This window comes from Protopterus annectens, chromosome 3.part1 (genome assembly GCF_019279795.1).
Source record: "Protopterus annectens isolate FY-2018-M chromosome 3.part1, PAN1.0, whole genome shotgun sequence".
NCBI lineage: Eukaryota > Metazoa > Chordata > Ceratodontiformes > Protopteridae > Protopterus > Protopterus annectens.
The window spans coordinates 428,201,135-428,216,405 of record NC_056732.1 but is presented as its reverse complement, the minus strand read 5'-3'; positions in this window follow the sequence as shown (position 1 = coordinate 428,216,405).

Here is a 15,271-nt window from a genome sequence, read left to right as displayed (position 1 = left end):
CACTATTAATTTGGCCTCTTGCATTGTGAGCCTCACCAATGTATAATGCATAATCATTTTTATGAGGCAATCCTAATTATCCTTTTTAAATTGTGTGTAAAGTCTGCCAATTCACATTAGCATACTATATATGGGGAATGGCAGAACCCTAGTCTTTGATCTCAGGCATGGAGTAAATTCTGAGTTTGGCTTGTTACTCCATGTCCATGCCCAAGTTCTTTTAGAATACACTGACCAAAAAAATGATAAATGACTAGACAACCTTGTTAAAAGAAACAATAAAACACAGCTAAACCTTGGACTAGACTCTTTGTTTATTAAGGTGAAGTGCTTTTCGTTTATGGATTCACAAACTTCATCAGATCAACCAGTTAGTTACCAAAGCAATCAATTTGGCTGCTAATGTGCCTGAGACTGCTAATATGCCCATTAATACTCTAACTGTGGTTTTAATTGTACTAGGATTACCTGGAAGCCTCCGGTTTTAAAGGACTGGCTTATTAATGACTCTGTCAGTACCGGGACCCAGCAGAATAACGCAACAAATGTGAACGATATTAAAAGCAAGCTTAATGTTTTAGATAGCAAGCATTTTAAATTAAAAAAGGTGCAATTGGAAAATGCTTATCTGAAACACTGCATTGTAAATGGGGTGGTCCCTAAAGGTTTAAGAACATGGCGGTATCCAGCGGGGCTTATTGAAAAGTCACCTTTACACAATGAGCTCATTACCATGTTTGATAGACATGGGTTTGTGTTGCTTGAATTGTTAATTAAATTTAATAACAAAGACATTGATACATTATTGGGTCAATGTAGTGAATTTGAATTGCATTTACAGGCTGACACTGAATATGGTAGATACAAATATGAGCATGAGCGCATCTATGCAAGCATAGAAAGTTCCATATGTGATTTAAAGCATAGCAAAAATGCTAAGCTACTTAGAGACATGCAGCAATATAGCAGGGGCCAAGCTTACCCAAAACCACTGCTGGTCAACAACAACAATAGCATAAGTGGTGATGGGCAACTTGGGCGTGTGAATGCCAATGATGGTACAAATGTGAAGAAGGAGCAGCATGAGCAGCGAGATTTTGGAGGTGTCAATGACAGCAATCATGAGCAGGACTTTCCACCTTCAAGAAGGTCGGACAGAATTAGGAATCATAACAGTAGCAATACGGGTAGACAAAATCACACTTCTAGTCAGAATTTTTACACGGCCTCCAGAAGAAATCAGGGTGGGGGGGGGTCCCGTGCATGAGGACACTTTCCAAGAGCCAACTATTAATGGTCGAGGATACTTTGCATGTAGGTAGTATAGTAGGAGCACAGGGTTCATGGGAAATTGATAATACTGCTGCTATTACATCAAAGCCCATAATTATCACAAACACTGATAAGGATTTTAAGGTCTATAACTTCTTTGAAACATTTGTGGACGAAGAAATGACCAATTTGTTAAGCAATGGTTTCACATTTGTCCCTTCCAGTGGAACAGGGTTGGGCACAGTGTTGTTGGACCTAAAGCTTTTTCTAAGAAAGCTTAACTTTAAAATCATGTTTGGTGAGGGACAGGTACAAGAGAATACTGGATTATGCATTAGTAGCACCTATAATCCCCCCTTACACCTGGTTTTGGCTTTGTTTGAAAAAATATGAGTTAGATATTAGGTATCTACTCACTAAAGAATGAAAAGTGGTTCAGGACAATTTGTGTAAAGAAGAGTGGGACATACTTGCATATTTGATACAGCAAAAAATTTGCATAATGAAACTGGATAAAGGGGGAGGGCTTGTCATCATGGACATCCATGATTGCAACAGAAGAATGCATGAAATTCTCACTACTGACACATACCAGGAAGGCACTAGGAATGAGTTGAATGTGGCATATAGGAGAATCAGTACATTTTTGAATGACCTATTCTTGGAAAACAGAATAAGTATTGCCACTTATAATTATTTGAATGTGATTTCACCCACCATCATGACCATCTTTGGTATTCTTAGATACACAAGGATGTAACCAATCCACCTCCGCTACCAATAGTAGATGGTCATAATTCAATAACGTATGCTTGTGCAAAATTTTTAGACAGCAGGCTTAAAAAGTTTTTGGAAGGACAAGTCCAAATATGCAAAGACTCGTGGCACTTCCTTAGTCTGATCAACTCTACCGAGTACACGGATGAGGTTCTGTTTTTAACAGTTAAGTTAAAGACCTTTTTCTGTCATACCTCAACAGGAAGGTATTCGAGAAATAGAACCATGTTTATTTGAACAGGGGGTGCCACAAGTAGAAATGAACTTGTACTTGGACTTGTTTGAGGTAGTAGTTAAAAATAACTTTTTACTACCTTGTGGCACTATCTTTGCCAATTTGGTCATTGTAGGATGGGAAAAGAGATCCTGGGTGGTGCTTATGCCAATAATATTGTTTTATATTTACAGTATTTGGATAATGTATTCATCCCCTAGAATGGTAATCAACAAACGGCAGCTGAATTCTTGGCTTACATCAATAGCACTGCACATTACTTACAATTTACTCACATGACTGGTGACCAAGAAATTCATTATTTAGATGTCAACCTCAGTAAGGACAGAAGGAACAGAAGGTTTATTGTTAAAATACATAGAAAACCTACTTATTCTATTTTTTTCTGCATTTCACAAACTCCCATCCTATGTCCAACAAGAAGGTGGTTGTAAAAGGGCAATTTGTCCGGGCCGCTAAGATGGTGAGTGTGGATTCTGATTTTATTGAAGAATGTAGGTATCTAATGGAAATGTTTATGAGTAGGGGTTATCTGAAAGGAATACAGCATGAGTTATTCACTGAGGTTAACCAAAGAAGAAACAATGGTCATTTTACAGCAATTTTGCATCAGAATGGTTCTCCAGTACCTTGTTCAAGAAAAAGCAACGATATTGATTATACGGCCACTTTTATCACAACATTCAATGCACAATTTTATGAAATTCAAGCAATAATTAAAAAAACTGGAGATTAATTGATGAGGAAGTACTTTTAAAAGACAAATTTAAAGATGGGGTAAGAGTGATAGCAGGAAGAGGCAAAAATCTAAAAGGACTTCTTGCAATGGGTAGTCGGAAGAAAACACATGGCAAGGAATGAAAAAATGTGGTATGTGCAGTTTTTGTAAATTTATGCATCAAGGTCAGTATGCAGAAATTAATGGTAACAAATATAAAATATACCATAGGCTGAATTGTAACTCCAAAGCAGTGGTTTATGTGGCTAAATGTAAGCAGTGTCCCACTTACTGCATAGGAAAAACTACTAGAGCCCTAAAAGACAGGTATATGAGCATCAATATGCTATAAAGAAATCTAATATAACTAATGCCCTGGCCAAGCATGTGCATATGTATAATGGTCATACTTTTGAATTTTGTGGTATTCAGCAGGTAAATGAGCAGCTTAGAGGAGGTCCATGGATGTTACATTTGGAAAAAGCTGAGTTAATGTGGCAGCTATCTTTATATTGTTATGTCTGGCCTGTGCTTAATGATTATTATGCCATTAACAGCATACTAAAATGAAAAGCATTGCTCAGGTAGATTAAGGAATTTTAGCATTTGTATGTTTTGATATTAATTTTTTTAATTAATTTTTCTGCAGGCTGATTTTTTGGTATACAATAATTTTTAATAATGTTCAGTGAATGTAACACATTTAGTAATTAGTATCTGTTTTGTAGATGTGAATGTGATATGCAACTTTAAATTTGATTGTCGTATTTTAATAATGACATAATTTCCTTCTTAGCAGGGACATTTAAATGATATTTAATTGATTGCTTTGGTAACTAACTGTTTGGTCTGATGAAGTTTGTAAATCCACAAATGAAAAGTGCTTCACCTTAATAAACAAAGAGTCTACTCTGAAGTTTAGTTGTGTTTTTTTGTTTCTTTTCAAATGCAGCCCAGAGTGTACATTTAAAATGAGACTAGCTTCTTAGCATTCAAGCTATAACCTCAATATGTACTGGGACATCCTTTTCATATGGAGCACTATTCTTTCTTAACCTATCCTGTTACTTAAGGTCTCTGTAAAGCTTTTAGCTCTCTTTCATTCATTCTGTTGTGTGTTTTTATCTGTTTGTGTGTGTGTGTATGTGCTTGTGTATTCTGATGTCTGGTGCATTTAGTTACTTGATATTTATTCAATGAGTGTTAAAAAATGCGTGTTTGAACTGTTCTAGACTGGAACCTTTTCTGTCACAACTTGAAAAGACCAAAAGATGGATGGTAGAGGTGCAGTAAAAAAACAATATCGTTACAAGTGTTATAAAATGCAGTGTGAGTTGCAGAAATACTAATACAGTAGGCTTTGGTTATTTTTTGGGAAACTTATGTGCATATTAACATAGACGCTGGCGGGTATGTGACTCGTTTGAATACCAGTGACACACTATGCTCAGTCAGATTGCTGGAGTAAAGTTAGTCATGTACAGGTTTAGGAAGTGATATGATAACTGAAGTTTGTTTGTCCTATGAACCATGGTTTACACATCTTTCCTTCTACCATGTGCAAGATCTGCTCCCCAATAAGTGTATCCATAGGCTTCAATGTCTCCTCATTAAACTGTGTCGATAGCCTTCAGCCATGATTAGAAGATTGCTCATCTTCCTCCCCACTCACCCTCTTCTTCTCTTGAGCATACTGCTTCTAAGCTCTTCAAGCATTTAGAATTTGCAGTATCTATTCAGCATTACAGTGGAAAATAGCATTATTCTGTATTTAGGTAAGCAAAGCCAAGGAAGAAATAAACAGCTCATTAGCATTTCGAGCCAAGACATCACGGGGTTCAGTCTTCATTCTTCTGTAAGTTATTCCTCAGAAGGAGTTAACAGCAGCATTTTATGAAATAAATGGTCACTGCTCTACAGAAAGAAGCAGTAGGGCAAACAAGTACTCATGTTCCTACACACACACACACACACACACACACACACACACACACACACACACACACACACACACACCTGTGTCTATGTTTATTTATATACAATAACATACACCCTGGATTTTCTCTTTTTAATTTTGATTCTGATTCTGTACATTTATCTTCATTCCATTTGTGTTCCATATATGTTGTTATTGTTTATCTGTTTTTGTTAAGCCTGCCTCATTGTGACCTCAAGTACTTTAGGATGCCAGGCCTTTATGTAAAAAACTGTTACTTTTACCGAATGAAAATTCATATTCATTGCTTCAGTAATGCTTTCTGTCCATCTTAGCCTCTGTCTTTCCCTTCTCCTGTATTCAGTCTTTTCAGGCATCATGGTTTTCTCTACTGAACCCCCTCTTGACACTATGTGGCCAATGTGAACTTTAGTCTTACTGTCAAACTTTCAAATGAGCAGTCTGGGTTAATTTCCTTAAGTACTCACTGAGTCAATCTTCTTACAGTCCACAGACTTCTCAAAAGAGCTCTGCAGTACCACAGTTTATAAGTATCACCTTGTTTGCATTTAATTATGTGCTGTGTCATCTGGATTTTGCAGAAATGATGCAAGTGAATACACATAGTGATTTATTCACTTTCTTGATTAGCTGATTAACAATGCATGTACTAGGGCCACCTATCCGGGAAAACCTACATTACCTTCCTGGCATGTGTTTCATTGCGGTAACAGTCCTTCAGTTTAACATAAAAAAAAATGTCAAAATACTAAAATAAACAGATTCTTTGTGTTCCTACTGATGGTTTGTTGATCATATACAATAATTAAGACCTCTTTTGTAAAATGACTTGAAGATTTTTCTGGCGCATTATGTATACATAATCATTCTGAACAAATGAAATGGATGACATTTAGAAGAGAGAGCGAAGTAACTTGTGCAGTAACAGTTTTCTTATTTTTGGAGATTATTAGTTGTCTTTAAGAGCTGAAGCCTGGTATCAGGCCTACTGAAGACAATTAAGGATCCACAAATAGCTCTCCACTCTCAACGGTGAGGGGACACAGAGTCAGAACAAGACATGACGTGCCTCATTACTGGATGTTGAAGCATGTATATGAGACAATGTGGAAAAGCCTGTGCACAGATATATATTGAACTTAAAAACTAAGGAAATATTCCAAAGGTTTTCATTGTGAGCCTGAGATAAATAATTTTCATCTAAGTACAGGGACCTCACCTGATGAAAATACTATTATTTCTTTGGCAGATATTACCACCAGCATCATCTTAACCACTAAAGAAAAGTTTTAATTTTAATTAACTGTCAGTCAGCTGTCAGACCTGGGTTATCATGCCAAATGGACTTGGTGTCACAAAATATCATCAAGGAAATAGCAAATTAGCAATTCTTACTCCCACTGTTCCTCTGACATTCATATGATAAATCACATTAATAGGTAGACTGATGAAGCTGGCTGCATTTAAGGAACATTCATTTTGTTAGCACCTAGATTTACTGACGCTCTAGTAGCTATTCCAGAAGCAATGCATTGCAAACAAAGTCTGAATGCCAGAGGGGTGTTGCTAGCCTTATACCTTAAACTGAGGCTCTCCAAGGTATAATAGATATTGTTAAAAACCTGTAACAGTTTTAGTGATAGTATTGACAAAGTCCTGTCATAGGACGATGTTCTAACTGTATTAATTAGTAATGTGCTGATTTATTAATTTGTTTAATTTATATAACCAGTTGGTGTTATAAACATGGGAGAAAATGGCTTAATAAAAGCACACAGTAACTACAGATTGCTGCAATACAATGTGGATTAATAGATAAATAATTTGCACACATTCACTATAGGTGTAAAAATACAAAGAAAAACGAATTAGAATCCTATATACACCCTCCACATATATTGTCACAGGAACATATTACAAATTAAAAGCAGTCTAAAATGCAAACATGGGATCAATGGTAGAGGTTACTTATAAAGTTTAGTAGACTAACAAAAAAAAGATATAAAACTTGTCTTCTTTTGGTTTAAAAACTTTGTAATGGAATGCTTTTAAACTGATACGGTAGTATTGTGAGGCATTATCAACAAAAGCATACAAGGCAAGAGAGCTGCTGGAAATCTATAAAATTCAATACACTTACTAAAGTGGAAACTTATAGGGTTACATAGAAAGCTGATCTCTGTTTAGGTATTTCTGTCACAAAACTAATTAGATAGGATACACTGTAGTCAAAAAAGCAAAAAAACTACTTGTAGAGAAGTGGTGATTCACAGTACATGGAGATGAAAGGCAGTGTGTAGTTCTACTAGGAATAACCAAACTTCTCAATCCTGAGCATTGAAAATGCAGAAAAAAAAAATTAAACACAAAGGGTAAAAAAAATAATCTCCAGTCCAAATATATTTTATATATATATATATATATATATATATATATATATATATATATATATATATATATATAATATATATATCTATATCTATATATATATATATATATATATATATATATATATATATCTATATATACATATATATATATATATATATATTATCATATATACACCAACTCTGTGGTCACACCAACTTGAAAAAGGGAAGAATATCCATTTACCGTCTTGCTTCTCAGTATAATTTCTTATATCACCTAATGTAATTGTTTTATTAAGCAATTATTTTGCAAGAAAGGGAAATTTATGGGTGGAGTCATTATTCATAACATGTTTGGCTAACGCATTGCCATCGTTTTCTTTACTGACGGCATATATGTGTTCCCTAACCCTATCTCTTAAGGTTCTATTAGTTTTGCCGACATATAAAGAGGTGCACTTCTGACATACTGCTAAGTATATCAGATCCCTTGACCTACAATCTGCATAATGTTCAAAAGTATATCTATAACCTGCATCTTACTGAATGTGATCTCTCTTTCTTACTATTCTCATAACACAAAAGCCTCTTCAATGACTTTGTGTTCTTGTAGGAAAATTTCGGTGTGGCTCCCACTACTCCCATAACCTTATCATCTGCAGTTAGTATATTCCAGTTCTTCAATAAATTCAATAAATTCATTCAACATATACCAGAATGTAGGTGAACTCCCACTTGCGCCAACTCATATGCCAATCTAGTGATGGCGTACTGGGAGTTCACCTACATTCTGGATAATTCACAATATAGTGGTTATATTAAATATTATAAACATTTTGGGGATGATATTTTTCTGGTTTGGAGAGGCACGACATATATGTTGAATGAATTTATTGAATACATTAATGGGACGACAACGTTCCTGTCTTTTATGGGCAATTGGTTCCTTGACAGAATTGAGTTTCTTGATGTACTGGTATGTAAAGAAGGGAATTCTATACACAGAGAGATGTTTAGGAAAAGTTGTAGGAAAAACACCTTTATACATCGTAAGTGTATGCATCCCCCACATATTTACCATAATATAGTTAAGAGTCAGGCTTTGAGAGTCTTGAGGCTAACAAGTCAAGATGCTGTTTTTCAAGATACATTAATGACCCTCAAACATGAATTCAGAGACAGAAGATATCATTGTTGTGAGGTGGCAATGCTAACCGCTGCACCACTGTGGCCGCCCGCACATGTGCCACTTCTGAAAGTGGAAAAGTTACCAGTGGTGTACCATGTGGCTCAGTGTCAGGCCCTCTCCTAGCTGGTATGTATTTCAAAGACCTTCAAGCCAACACTCTTGTTTGATGTTTATCTAAGTTTGTGGCAGCTGTAAATTATGTGCTGCTGTTTGTTCCTCCACTGACTCACAACTTCTGCAACATGAGTTAAAGTATTATAAAAGTGGTTTAAGAAGAATGAACTCAAGGTAAATGTGAAAAAATATAGTTCATTCTAGCAAACACAACATTTCTGTGTCACATCATATACAGTATGTAATATAATCAGTCGAACGCTGTTCTAATTCTATACCTTTTGACCATTATGTCTCTGTAGTTGGACAGAAATCCTTCTTTCTCTCTTAAATAATTCACAGAGGTATTTCCTCGAGATCCAAAAGTCCTTGTTCCCCTTTACTCACCTAAAATTAGACCCATTATTAAATACAAAAACATTTTGGCATGTATTTGTCAAAACATATCCCTCAAATTTGAGAGACCTCAGAGACTCCTAACTAAAAAAATTGGCATTTTCAAGACACATGGGAAGCCATCTCAGTATACTTGGTTTCTTATAGACTCCTCCATGGTCATCTATGTCTAGCATTTCAAGTCATGACAAAAAAACAAAACAAAAAAAACATTGCTAGATGTCCTGTTCCTCCTCATATCAAATGCTTTCTCAAATATACAATTAAGGCACCTAAACTTTCATCAACAAATAAATAAAATCCATTGGCATGATACATTCATATTCTAGCATAACCCCACTTCTGGAACAAAGTACTACTAAATTATAATCACAGTATCACCTTTACCACCATCATTGTATATGTAGATTATTAGATGGCCAGTCTCAAATTCACCCCTCTTGAGTATATTGTATTGTTCTCTTTCAGAGTGAAAAGAACTTTAGAGTATAGTTAGTTGGCCAGCCTTCTATAGACCGATTGCCTAGTACTTACTTTTGAACCTAAGATTCTGTGAGGGTTAAGGCAGTAACACCAAATCTGATAACCTTACCACTTTCTGCTCAAAATATGAATTTTCATATATGAAACTCCCTTTTCTAAAGTAAGTGTGACTGGAAAAAAGATAGATAGATAGATAGATAGATAGATAGATAGATAGATAGATAGATAGATAGATAGATAGAATTTTTTTTTCTTGGTCAATGCCCTCTGTATTGAGGGCAGCATGGGGCACAGCCCCCATGGGAAAATATTAATTGCCATTCTCTGTACAGCACTCATTTCACTTTTTGCGTACTTCGGTATTAATTAATGAAGTGTGCATTCAGTTAAATTAAATCAAAGAAACAGAACTTAGTACGTGGGAGTTAGTGAAGTGTCAGTTAGTAGTATTGGTAATATGACTGACATAAGTCAATCACTGTTGTATTTCTGAATAGAATGTCTTAATTAATATAGCCAAGATCTGTAACTTTATCTCCACCTTCAGTTCACATCCAACCAGATGGTTCCCTCCTTACTAGTGCTGCCCAGCATTATTTTCCTTACACGCCCACCTAGAATTTATGCTTCACAACACCAATAGATTAACACCATGACCAAGCTGCAAATTACCTTCCATTTAGAAAAATATACATACAATTTTCATTGTATTCAAATACCAAAAATTCTTGCACTGGCATTCTGAGAAACATGACAGAGTGTGTTTGATGGTATGTAGACTGAAGATGGTCTATTTTGAGTTGCTATCCTATATAAACCTAGCTTACAATTAACCACTCATAACTACAAACCACCTCTAGACTCCAATGCAGAAATTCTTATCTCCAAACTTCTTATTAACAATGCCAAATCCATCTATATCATTTGTATATATCTACCTCCTGGTAATAACATAGCAACCATGGAATATATTCTTTGATGGCTATCCCAAAACCTGCCTCAAGAAACCATCATTCTAGGTGACACAAATATTGACTGGACCTGCTTCTGCAGCAACCTCCCCTCAAGCCATATAAACCTATATGGGTATTCCCAAACCATTACCTCCCCTACCAGGATAAATAAATCCAACAAGAAATCAAGCTTATTAGACTGGATTCTCATTAACCATCTTCCTCATACTTATGACTCAGGAACCCTCCCTGATGATTTAAGTGACCACTCTCTTACCTATATCATCAGACATAAAACCAACTTTCCCTCTCCAACATCCATTAAAAACATCAGATCTAAAAGAACTTTAACCCTGAACTTTTCCAGATGGAACTAAAAGCATGTAACTGGTCACCCTTACAAAACCTACCTTTAGATGAAGCCGTTAGTTACTTTAACTCCAACTTCCTTGCCATCCTGAACCACCATGCCCCTACCAGACAAATTAGAGCTAAAAACAAACATGCTCCATGGCGCTCTAAAGAAACCAAACAAAAAAATCAATGCTAGAAACAAACATTGGGCAAAATGGAGAAAAACTCAAAACCCTATACACCAGCAAACCTTTAGACAACTAAGAAACCAAACTAAAAAAGCTATAATATCTGACAAAAAAAACTACTACCTCCTATCCCAACAAGCCAGTCAAAACAAGCCAAAGAAATTTTGGTCTAGTATCAACCAACTACTTCATCCAGGGCAATCTACCACTCCTAACCCACAAAACACTGAACACAAAACACCAATAAATATAGCCAATGATTTTAATACCTTTTTCACTGACACTATACAAACACTAGCTAGTCAGCTCTCACCTAACAACTTTACTTTACCTACTAATAAAGCAACCTCTCCCCTTCTTTTCACTTTCAACCCATCCCAACATCATATATACTAACCCTTCTTCAGAAATTGAAACCATGCTCTCCCTCAGCAGACCAACTACCTGCTGAATTCCTACAACTAGCCGCTAAAACTATTGCCTATCCAATATCTATCCTGATCAATAGAACTATTACCGAAAGTTATATCCCTACTTTATGGAAAATTTCCCATATTATCCCCCTCCACAAAGGTGGGCAATCCACTGAACTCTCCAACTATCGTCCCATTGCCCTCCTCTCACCTCTGGCAAAGATCATGGAGAAATGCATTCACAGACAATTACTTGACCATCTAACTCAAAATAATTTACTAGCCAACTGTCAGCATGGTTTTAGACCTTCACATAGCACCACTACTGCCCTTCTTTCCTTCACAGATAGTATCAACAAACACCGCAATCTAAACAAACTCTCTTCAGCCCTATTTATTGACCTGTCTAAAGCTTTTGACATGGTAAATCACCAAATTCTCATCACAATACTAAAATCCCTGTCACTTGATTCATCCTCCATAAAGTGGTTCCAGTCTTACCTTGACAAAAGACAACAGGCCGTACTATGGCACAAGTCTCTCTCTACTCACTTGCCAGTCAACCTTGGTGTCCCCCAAGGATCCATCCTTGGACCTCTACTTTTTTCCATTTTCGTCAATGACCTTCACCTTGCCATCCCCCAAGCCACATGCATACAATATGCAGATGACTCCACACTGATATGCTCAGCCCCCTCCTCTTCTGAACTTCTCTACCTCACCCAACAAGTCTTTAACATAGTTGAGCAATGGTTCACACATAGATGCCTTCTCTTAAACCCCAAAAAGACTAAACTCCTCCTTTTCTCTCCTACTAGAAAATCCCCCCATTGGATTTCTCAGTTAACTCTACCAATAAAACTATTATATCACCTGAACCTACCACCAAACTATTAGGAGTCACCATTGACAATAATCTAAACTTTGATACCCATATAAACAATACTATAAAAACTGTCAACAAAAAGTTAGGCTCTCTATATAGGATAAAATCATTTCTCCTACCTTCAGCTCGAACCACAATAGCACACACTCATCTAATCTCTCCTCTTCTATATGCCTCACCTATTTTTACTAAACTATCTAAAAATAATCTCAGCAAACTGGAAATGTCCTACAATAACATCCTCAGATTTGCAACAGGTAACCCATTTAGAACCCATCACTGCCTTAATCTAAAACAGCTAGGATGGCTTGAACTACAAAATCTAATTAAATACCATCAACTAACTATAGCTCACAAAACCCTTTACACACCTTCCAAAACACCTATTCTTTCCACACTAATCACTCCCTATAAAAACCTAGATTCCTTAAGGTCTTCTCAGAAACTCCTAGCACATACTACTAAAACAAACAACAAGGCTGGTGACTCACTTTTTTCTAATATAGTTGGAAAAGCGTGGAATCTCCTACCAAACGAACTCTCCACACTTCCCTCACTTTCCTGTTTCAGAAACAATCTGAAAGTGCATCTCAAAACTCACTGGCTATGCCCATGCTCTAAACCTGACTAGCTCAAGAGTCACTAAATACTCTGTTCTTCCCATCCCACCTACTCTTCTAAAGAAACTTCTTCCTTATAAAACTAGTTCTACTTACTATCTCTAGAACTGCTAATCTATATTACTTTCTTCTGCTATGACTGTATTCTATACTGTAAATTTTGGGTTTTAACTGCATCCTTTGTTATGCCTGTATTCTACACTGTTATTTTTTTTTTTTTACTATGATAACCTGTAATTTGCACTGTAAATAGATGTATTTGTCTTCTATATCCGTAGATAGAATTGTGTTAAATTCATTGTATTACCTAGGAGCTTTTCTCCCCGGGCCTCTACTGAAAATGGACATGTATCCAGTTAGACTAGCCCGGTAAACAAATGTAAAAATAAATAAAAAAAATAAATAAAAAATAATTGATGACTGGTTAGGCAGAAGCTGGCATGTTCTAGATATGTGGGATGATCAGCATAGTTAACTGTTTCTGCATAGCATCAGTCCCTTGACTATATCATATTGTTGTGTCTTTCGGCTTTTCCCGGTTAGGGGTCGCCACAGCGAAACTCCGGTCCGCTAATGATTGGCAGTTGATTTTTATGTGCCGAGTTGCCAGCCCTGATGCACAGCCTTCAACTAAGGTATGCCCATTCACGCATGTCTCCATGCAGAAGACGCTCTAGCTGAGAGTCGAGCCGGTCAGCGTCTTACTGTGAGGTGACAATGCTACCGCAGCACCACCACCGCAGATCCCTTGACTATATCATGTGCTTCCTGTAATTTGATTAAAACCATAGTTCAGAAGAAATACCCACAGCTGTGTGAGAGGAGGAGAAGAAGAAGATTCAAGCAGCTCAGAGAGCTGACAGAAGTGTTATTGTGTCTGATTATTAAATATGTCACAGCTTTGTGCCTTTATGGCTGTGGCTGTGCAGGGTGTGACACTATTAGTTTGTCAGTAGGCTAAAGGCACTAAAGGAGGAACTCATCTTTTATTAGTCTCTATCTTGAATGCAGATTTAAATATTGGTCAGAGTCTGCCGTCTACATATCAGGCTGACAGCTGCAGCAATGGCAGTCATTCTACAGGTAGCACATTCACTTCTAATTTAAGGGTACTAGGATGTCATTTACCCCATTATGGCCATTTGGCTTCATATTTTGCAACAGTAGCACTGCTACACTAGTTAAAGAATGTGTGTCTTCCCTGAGATGTCATTCTAAACACCAGATGCTATGGCAAAGCCCACATCTCCCAGATCTGTTAGTAGGGGAGGATTTAAAAGTCCAATAACACTTTCAAGTAAAGCACAGTGGATTTTCCCTAATATCCTGGCCAGAGTTTCCATAGCCATTCAAACTGTCATCCCGTGTTTGCAGTGCATAAAAGTTACATAGCACAACCATTGCTAGTGTCCTGTGGCAGCACTGTTCCAAATGGGGTTAGACATTGGGTAAGCCTTGGAAAGTGAACAGGAACAACTGGGCATAGCTATTTATGCTGCCTTTACACCAAATTAATTTTAAAACTACAGCATATGTTCTGGATAACAAATTTATCCATCACACTGAGCCAAGTTTCTGCAAACTTTTTTTATTGCTTACATGTTCCTTCATACAAGTAATGTATTAGATCCTCAACAGTTGGGTTCGGATCCAACTTGGCCATTATTTCAGCTCGTGGTCACTAGAAAACTCTCAAGCTTCTCCCTTACTCATAATGCTCTACCCCTAATATATTTCAGATCTCGTTTGCCTTTTTGTATTCGGACGTGATTGCAGTGAGCTGTCAAGCTTAGTGTTCAATAGTCAGAGATAAGTTGTTATATTATTATCTTATTACTTCACTGTCTAATTACTCATTTGTATAGCTTATATATTTCCTCCCTTATGTTAGTATAATTCTTCTTACCATTGTTAGTAAACTATCCTAGTTATCCCCTTTACACGGCTAGTGTATTCTTCAATACCATTGTTGTTATCTCTTTTCCCTTTTTCTATCTAAAAAAATATATTCTCTCTGTAAAAAAATATTGTTTGTTAAAATGGCTGAAAAGCCATCTTGTTTTAAAAAGTGCAGGACGTGCGGTAATAAATTGCCACTTTCTGACACACATGCCTTGTGCACTTATTACCTAGGCCCTGAGCACCTTCAAAAATATTGTGATAAATGTAAATCTTTTAAACCTTGGGCCATTGTGGAACATAAGAAAAAGCTAATTTTAAAAGGCTTGCTTCCTCCAACTTTTTCAGAGACTTAATCTGGGGCTCAATTCCCCAATCCTATTACTAAAGAACAATCTAGAAAGCCTCCAAATCTGTCAGGCTCCTCCACTCCTTCCATGGTGGAGCC